The sequence below is a fragment of the Suncus etruscus genome, chromosome 10, assembly GCF_024139225.1.
Source record: "Suncus etruscus isolate mSunEtr1 chromosome 10, mSunEtr1.pri.cur, whole genome shotgun sequence".
Lineage (NCBI taxonomy): Eukaryota > Metazoa > Chordata > Mammalia > Eulipotyphla > Soricidae > Suncus > Suncus etruscus.
In genome coordinates this window covers 17,998,837-18,008,389 of record NC_064857.1, presented here as the reverse complement: position 1 = coordinate 18,008,389, position 9,553 = coordinate 17,998,837, and positions in this window count along the sequence as shown.

The following is a 9,553-nucleotide window of genomic DNA, read 5'->3' as shown; positions in this document are numbered from 1 at the left end:
TTGCTTTAAGGTTTTTTCCAATTTCTTCTGCTGTATGGAATTGTTATTCATCTCATCTTCCAGTGTACTAATTCTATCCTCACCTGCTGTTAATCCATGGGAAAACTCAACCATGTTTTTCTTCAATTCATCTACTGAGTTTTTCAGACCTGTTATTTGACCTGAAATTTCAGTTTGGAGTTTTCTGATTTCTATTTTCATATTTTCTTGAGTCTTATTATTGTTTTCTTCTATACTTTCTTTGAGTTCTTTGAACATGTTCCATATTGCGATTCTAAACTCCTGATCTGATAGACTGACTAGTTGGTTGGTCATGTTCAAGTCATCAGAGTTGCCATCGTCATTCTCTATGTCTGGCCCTGGCCTGTGTTGTTTCCCCATTGTTACACTTGTATTGTGGGTTTTTCTACATGTTGTGGTTGTATTTATTGGCTAAATGATGTGCACAGCCATGAAGCAGAGCGGCCACATTCCTCTGGCTCCTCCCTTTCTGGGCATGTAAACTCACCTCCAGTGAAGGCTCTAGGGAAGGCGAACCCTCCGCAGATGAGCCACACACAGGATGAAATCAGGCCAAACATGCAGCACAGCACAAAAGACAGGCAGATAGGGGTGCTGGCACCTGAGATTTAAGGGCCGGAAAGATCAGCTCACAATATGCAGTTCACTAGGAAGAGTGGTGAATGTTGGTAAGGAATTAACTACATTAACAACTTGCATGACAATGTTAATAAATGAGACAAGTAGAATGCCTGTATGGCGGGGAGGGTAGGAGGAGCTTGGGTTTATTAGTGGTAGTGCACTGGTAAAGGGGGTGGTGGTTTATGATTGAAATCCAACTACAACTATGTTTGTAATTATGGTGCTTAAATATAGATTTTATTAAAAAAATGCAAGCATTTTGGGGACAGAGCAATAGCACAATGATAGGGCATTTGCCTTGCAAAAGACCGATCCAAGCTCTTGGTTCATTCCCCATCCCATATGGTCCTCTGAGCCAGGAGTGCTTTCTGAGAGCATAATTAGGAGTAACCCCTGAGCATCACAGAGTGTGGATAAAAAAGCAACATAATAATAATAATAATTATAATTATTATAATAAATTAAATTAGGGACAAGGAAGAGAATAGAGTCACTTCAATTTGATCTCTCGCACCATGTGACTTTGTGCGCACTGCACACTACCTGGTGAAGCTTTGAAGACCTCCAAGCACAGTGACATATCCCAGTAACCCCAGAACTGCAAGGTTTTAGTAGCTCTGCCAGCTCCAGTAATAGTAATAAACCATTGTCCTTATTGGTCATGTATATCATGAGTGTCTAATGGACCCTTGAGCCTTATTTAAGAATATTCTTCACTAACCAACACTACCAAAATTAAATGTAGTTAAACATTGAAATTGCTTTCTCAAATTTTCTTATATATAAGCAAAGTATTATTTTCCATAAAATAATGAATAGCTATAACTTTCTCCCCTTTATGATTTATTTGTTTTTATTTCTGTTGGGGTTGCAACTAGTCTTTTCTTCTAACTGCTCAGTCTTTTCTTCTAACTCTGTGCTCAGGAATCAGGAATCTCTCCTGATAGGTTTTACACATATATCAAACCCAAAAACGGAGATGGCAATAGAATGGTATAAAAGCACTTTAGAACAATTCAAAGTTTATAGGAATATTCATCCTCTTAATTATTATAATTCATAGGCACATAAAACATACATCATATAATATACACATTAAAATGGATAGTTTTCAAGTTATTAATAGAATAAAATTATTTTTAAAATACATGATTAAAACTTGTGTTTTATTATTAAATAGCCATGCAATATTTATTACATGCCTTAAAAATCTGTAGAACGTACAAATAGTATACTCATTTGCAACTCTAAAAGTGATAAAAATTACTTTTTCTGGGTATCAGTGTTAGTCAAAGTATCTTTAAAATACATTTATTAAAATATCTTTATGCATCCCTCAGTTTATCAGGACTCCAGTCAATTTTATACATGAAAGGTATCTTATTACTTTCTCTGCCTACACTCATAAACTCGCTTAAGACTCAAAGTAACTATCCTGCATAAATAGAAGTAGTTAGCATAGCAATAGCAATAAATGTCAAAAAGGCAATTGAATTTATACTTTTAAATTACCAGTTTCACTTACTAGGTTAAAAACATGCCAACATATTTATTTTCATTAATAGGTAAATTAAGGGCTATTATTCCTAAATTAATGAATTTTCTTCAACCTGCTATTACTACATATGCAGATCTTTTCGATAATCCTCCTAGCTTTTTTCCTTCATTACATATAACCTTGAACAATTGATGCTAAGGTGGTGTTTTTTTGGGGGGCACACCCAGTGATGCTCAGGGATTACTCCTGGCTATGCACTCAGAAATCGCTCCTGGCTTAGGGAACCATATTGGAGGCTGGAGATTGAATTCACGTCTGTCCTGGATCAGCTGGTGCAAGGCAAATAGCCTACCACTGTGCTATCGCTTTGAGCCTGATGGTGATTTTTTTTTTTTAAATAGAAACTGTTGTCTAATGTGAGTTGTCTAGTGACACCTCAGCTCCTGGAATTAAACATGTCTCTTAATTGGAAGAGATCTGAGGTGATAGCAATATTTATCTTGACATAAAACTACAAAATTGGAACAGATTATTTGTCTCTAAGATTAGCTCTATGAGATTAACTCTGTGAGTTAGTTGATTAGTTGGTAGAAAGAATAAATGTCACTTCTTTTATTGTATTTATTTCAACAATAAAAAGAAAGTTCTGCACCAATGTTTATTTACTCTTTGGCAGTTATCCTAAGAACCAAAAAAAAAAAGTTTTATTTAAAGTGCCAAAGATTTCCTGGCAGTAGAAGTCACATACTTCCAGTAAAGGTCTTATATAATTTGGTTTTAGAGAAATTACATGTCATTCACACCACAAATGATTTAGAACTGAAAGTGACCAGAGATAACCTGACCCTGCTGCCTGATTCATCAGGTGAGTCAACATGAACCAGGTGGCAAGAGACTCGACAAATTCACAAAATGAGTCATTTATTTGGGTCGCCTCAGTTTCGTTGTATAACTTCTCCAGTCTTTCATGTAATAATTTATTAGAAAGGAAAGCAGTGGGTAACTAATTTTAACTTATGTTTACTCCAAAAAACAGAATTGTTTTGATATAGAGAAAACTAACTATCACCAATCTCATCCTAAGAGCCATACAATTCGATATTAGACATGAACTAATCAATTTTCCTGTCACAGTTTTATTAAAATTGGTTCTGAATTTTATTTTACTGCTATATTATTAGTTTACAAGAGTATAAATATTTGTATGTTTTAGGATTATAATGTTCCTGTATCCATTGACTTCTGAAGTGGAAATATCCTTCTACCACAGTTCACTGAGTACTTTGAGATTTCCCCGTCCTGGCAACCTAATTCTGTTGTGAAGGTTTAAAGAAGAGTCTAAGGGATTTTGTTTTTTGTTGTTGTTGTTGTTGTTGTTGCTTTTGGGGGCCACACCCCAATATGTTCAAGGCTTACTCCTGGCTCTGTACACAGAGAACACTACTGGAGGAGCATCATAAATTGTGTTGGAATTGAATTCAGGATAGATGTGTTTGAGGCTAACATCTAGCTGCTATCTGCTACTCTTCCCTAACCTAACCTAACCTAACCTATACTATACTATTATCTGTCCAATCTTTACTTTTTACTAGAAATTTTTCTATTTTCTCTATGTCACAAATAAATAAGCTGTCTAGTATTTGTCTTTCTGTATTTTACTAATCATACAATTCTTTCATTCTATTCACATTGTGACAAAGGGGTAGGATTTTATTTCTTATATTCCATTGTGCCTATGTACTTCAACATATTTATTCATTCACATGCCATTAGGCTTTATATTTGTGTACAAACCTCAGATATATACCATTGTAATTGAATAAGCAAAAATATATATAATATTTGAATTCATGTTTTTATGGGATTTTTGATATTTGACTAGAAGTAAAATTTCTGCATCACATATTTCGACCTTTTTCTTTTTAAGTTATTCATACTTATATATATATATACATATATAAAAACCAATATGTAGCCTCCTTTTGCTAGACATCTGGACTTTTGATATAGGCCATTCTACAAGTATAATAATTTGTCATTTCTATTTTCTTACTGGTAACTAATAATATTTTAATTAATAAATACAATGTATTATTAATAATAAATATTATTTATTTTCATATCCATGTTTACTACCCATATGTTTTTGATAAATATAAAGCATATATTTTACATATGTTATTTATATTATACACATAGTTGTATATATTTTATATATGTTATATGTCTTTATATATGTTCTGTTCCTCCCTGCATTTTTTTTTTTTTGGTTTTTGGGGCCACACCTGTTTGATGCTCAGGGGTTACTCCTGGCTAAGTGCTCAGAAATTGCCCCTGGCTTGGGGGGACCATATGGGAAGCTGGGTAATAGAACCACGGTCCTTCCTTGGCTAGCGCTTGCAAGGCAGACACCTTACCTCTAGTGCCACCTGGCCGGCCCTCCTTCCCTACATATTTTTACAGGATTATTTATTTGTTGTTTTGTTCCTACTTAAAGAGTGCTCCTGAAATTCTGTTAAGTGATAGCAAGGGATAAATATAATGATTTGAATAGGCTAGTCATTTTAACAATGACAATTCACCCATTCCACTTACATGGAATATTTTCCCATTTTGTTGTTCCTTTTTAATACTTTGAATAATCACTTTTCAAAGCATGAGTCTTTCATCTCCTATGTTGATTCTTTGGAAATTCTTTTGACATAACTTCCAAAAAGCCAGATACACATTTTTCTAAGGAATTCAATGGTATGTACCCCAAATTAAAAAAAAAACATAAAAAAGTGTAAAAAATAACCACAGAAATGAGTGTCCATAAAAGTCTTAATAATAACCCCCAAAATAAGCAAATATAATGGTCATAGAGTGATGAATTGATCGGGGCTGGAGATGTGGACCAGCGAATTAAGTGGAACTTTACAAGTAGGATATCTAGCTTTGATCTCTAATAACAAACACACAGATTAAGAAATACATTACAAATGGAGCTGCCAAGTCTGCATTGGGCGAGCTCCTTAGACTCACTGTTCTCGAAAGAGATGTCAGCCAAGCCGGGAACACTCCTGGGGACCAGCCACACAGTTGGATCCTGGCAATCGTGAGAGGAGCGGACAGGCCACACTCGCACCCTACTGAAGCCATGCCTGCTGCCCCATCAACCAGAATCGTCACCTTGTCTATGACGATTTGAATTCATCATTCCTCTATGACTCAAACTCCTCCCGCAAACTTCTTTGTCTGAGGGACCTGGAAGCTGAGATCATACACCACATCAGCTATAGTCAGTAAAAGTGCTTTAAATTCCTGGACCTTGTGGCTGTGAGACCATTTCATTTGTTGGATGCTGTTATCCCCATAGAAACACCAATTTAGATGTCAATATATAACTAATGACACTTAATGTTCAGAAACGAATGAAATATCATGGGTTTTTTTTTGATATTTGACTAGAAGAATTGATGTGTCATATAATATTTCTATCCTTTTATTTCTGAGTTATTTATACTGTTATATATCAGTATATATAAAACAGTATGTAGCCTCCTTTTGATAGACATCTAGACACTTATATAGGCCATTCCTACAAGTGTAATAATTTGTCATTTTTATTTGCATTTTTCTGGTAACTAATAATATAGAACATTTTTTATAATCCTGTTTACTACCCATATATGTTTTTGAGAGATATACCTTCAGTTCTTCTCTACATATTTTTGATAGGATTATTTATTTGTTGTTTTGTTCCTTCTCGAAGAATGCTTCTGGAATTTTGATATAGATCGCAAGAGATCGATATAATGCTTTGGATAGGACAGTCATTTTAACAATGAATTGTGAATTTTCCATTTTTTTATATTCCTTTTTTGGGGGGGTCACACTTGTCGGCGCTCAGGTGTTACTCCTGGTTCTCTGCTCAGAAATCGATCCTGGCACGCAGAGAGGACCATAAGGGTTGCAATTTCCATCCTGAATAGGCTTTGTGCAAGGCGAATGCACTACCGCTGTGCTATGTTTTCAGTCCTTGCTGTTCCTTTTTAATACTTTCAATAGCCACTTTTCAAAGTATTAGTCTTTCATCTCCTATGTTGATTCTTTGGAAATTCTTTTTGATGCAACTCCAAAAAGCCAGATAACATTTTTCTAAGGAATTCAATGGTATGAACCCCCCAATAAAGAAAAACATAAAAACTGTAAAAAAAATATAAGAAATGAGTGTCCATAAAAGTCTTATTAATAGTAGCTCCAAAGTAAACAAATATAATGGTCATAGAGTGATGAGTTCACGGGGGTCTGGAGATGTTGACCAGCGTTTAAGTGGAACTTTACAAGCAGGATATCTAGCTTTGATCTCTAATAACAAACACACAGATTAAGAAATACATTACAAATGGAGCTGCCAAATCTGCACTGGGCGAGTGACTTAGACTTGCTGTTCTGGAAAGAGATGTCAACCAAACTGGGAAAGCTCCTGGAGATCAGCCACACAGTTGGATCCTGGCAATATTGAGAGGAGCGGACAGGCCACACTCACACCCTGCTGAAGCCATGCCTACTGACCCCATCAACCAGAATCATAACCTTGTCTATGATGATTTGTTCTTCATCATTCCTCTATGACTCTGCAAACACCCCGATCTGACCAAAATCCTGGTATGCCAGTATATGGGCTGATATCACCAGGACATTTTAGAGTTCTTGCAGTCAACCAACTCCCGCCCACCCCCACATACTCCTTCATCTGGGGACCTGGCCTCTGAGAATACTCCCCACAACAGCTACAATATCGGTAATAGTGCTTTAAATTCCTGAACGGTGTGGCTGTGAGACTATTTCATTTGTTAGATGCTGTTATCCCAATGGGAACACACCAATTTAAATGCCAATATGTAACTGATGTGACTTAATGTTCAGAAACTAATTAAATAATAGAATGATCAGCTAGCAATAAGAGCTTACTAAACCTTGATGATATATAAATTGATAATTTTATTGGAGATGCAATAATTTTCACAAATGTACTTTTACTGTTTTTTATTTCTTCTCTTTCTATTCTTTTTCCTCTATTTTTTTAAAATAATTTTGCTTTTACTAATCTGGAAACATATATTATGGTCAACTATGTCAATTATGTAATGTCTGTTATGTAAATAAAATATTTTAAATGATAAAAAGGGTTATCAAGAAAAACTAAAGTACTACTATTTTCTCTTATATGGTAAAGCTTAAAAGAATGGTATGTGAAAGAAGTAACAAAAGACTACATATTTACCGATTCCATTTATATGAAACATCTGTAATAGGAAAATATCTGGAGACTAAGAAATTACTAAGACTTTGCTGAACTGAGTGTTATCAAGTTATAATGAATGTCAGAAAAAATGTTAGTACAAAAATATACTCCTGTATACAATGGATTATGATGAAATTTGTGCAGTCTGAAATACTTAAAACTTTTTGAATGTGTTTTTTAAATGAGTAAATCATATGGTATAGGCTGACATTTAATAAATGAATTATATTTTGAAAGAAAAGACAGTTTTATGAAAATAGGATGTTTAATTATACTTAATATTATTGAGATTGACAAAATGAACATTATTTTGAACAAGAGGAAAGACTTCATTTAGACAAAAGATGTGAATATAATTAAAATACAAGAAAATCAAAACTAGAAATATATAGTAAATGTTGTTTTATCTAGATTTGAGCTATCATATTTTATAAACATATAGCCAATTGAGAAATGTTAATTCAGATGACATGGCATAGAGAATCCAATAGAAAAGATAATTGGCTATTAATAAAAATAAAGTATTTCTTACATTTAATAAAGTAAATTAAAAATATATACATTCATGCCCATATTGCCAATTCGATGATGTAAGGAGGATATTTTATCTATATCTATTACTAATATTTATACAATTTTCTTTTTTTTTTTCTTTTTTTTTGGTTTTTGGGCCACACCCTGTGACGCTCAGGGGTTACTCCTGGCTATGCGCTCAGAAGTTGCTCCTGGCTTCTTGGGGGACCATATGGGGCACCGGGGGATCGAACCGCGGTCCGTCCTAGGCTAGCGCAGGCAAGGCAGGCACCTTACCTCCAGCGCCACCGCCCAGCCCCATAATATTTATACAATTTTCAATATCATTAAATATTTGCTGGCCTATTAACTTAAATAGTGGAAACAAAATATTTTGCAGCTAAGAGTTATCAAATATTCATTGTGGACAATTAGAAAATTCCCTAAAATTGCTGTATCTCAAAGAATTTTAAAATAGTAAATTTAAAATACAGTTGTCAGCAAGTGTGTAAATATAATATCACCAATAATGTTTAACTGCTGCAGTGTGGGTTGGCAAAAAGAAAATTATCATTTTTAAACATATTTCAGTCTTTTTTACATTCTTTTACAATAGAGTAATTAGTATAATAATTAGAATAATAATACCACATTTTGTGGTAATAGCTTTGTATTGTGGAATGTAAGAAAGAAATGGAAGTTATTGAATGCAATCTAAATAGTGAAGGTATCTACTAGGATAAGTAGTTTTCTGACAATTACAAAAATGAGACAAAAAAGCTTTACATTGAGAGAGTAACTTAAAAATATATTTAAATTCCTAGATATTGAAAGTGGGAATTCCAGGGTATCAGTATGAATATTTGTGACTAATAGAGAAGAAATAAAAGTGTCAGATGTGAAATCTCAATGTATTTGGTGAATCATATCATAGAAACTAAACTCATGAAAATTGAAGCAATAATAATAAGGAAAGAATATATGTCATTTTCAAAAAGCTTCAATTTAAAAAGAATGACATGAAGGTTGATAGAAGAATGCAAGGGAGAAGAGAGCAAGTTATAAAATATTGACATTTATTGCAGAGAATGTTTTAGAAGTGGAAGTCAGAAATGTCTGGAAACAATCCTCTGAAAGAAACAAGTTATTCTCTTTAAGATATATAATATATATATATATATATATATATATATATATATATATATATATATATAAATATAATCGAGCTCCCATACGATCCAGCTATACCACTCCTAGGAATATACCCTAGGAACACAAAAATACAATACAAAAAACCCTTCCTTACACCTATATTCATTGCAGCACAATTTACCATAGCAAGACTCTGGAAACAACCAAGATGCCCTTCAACAGACGAATGGCTAAAGAAACTGTGGTACATATACACAATGGAATATTATGCAGCTGTCAGGAGAGATGAAGTCATGAAATTTTCCTATACATGGATGTACACGGAATCTATTATGCTGAGTGAAATAAGTCAGAGAGAGAGAGAAAAACGCAGAATGGTCTCACTCATCTATGGGTTTTAAGAAAATTGAAAGACACCCTTGTAATAATAATAATTTTCAGACACAAAAGAGAAAAGA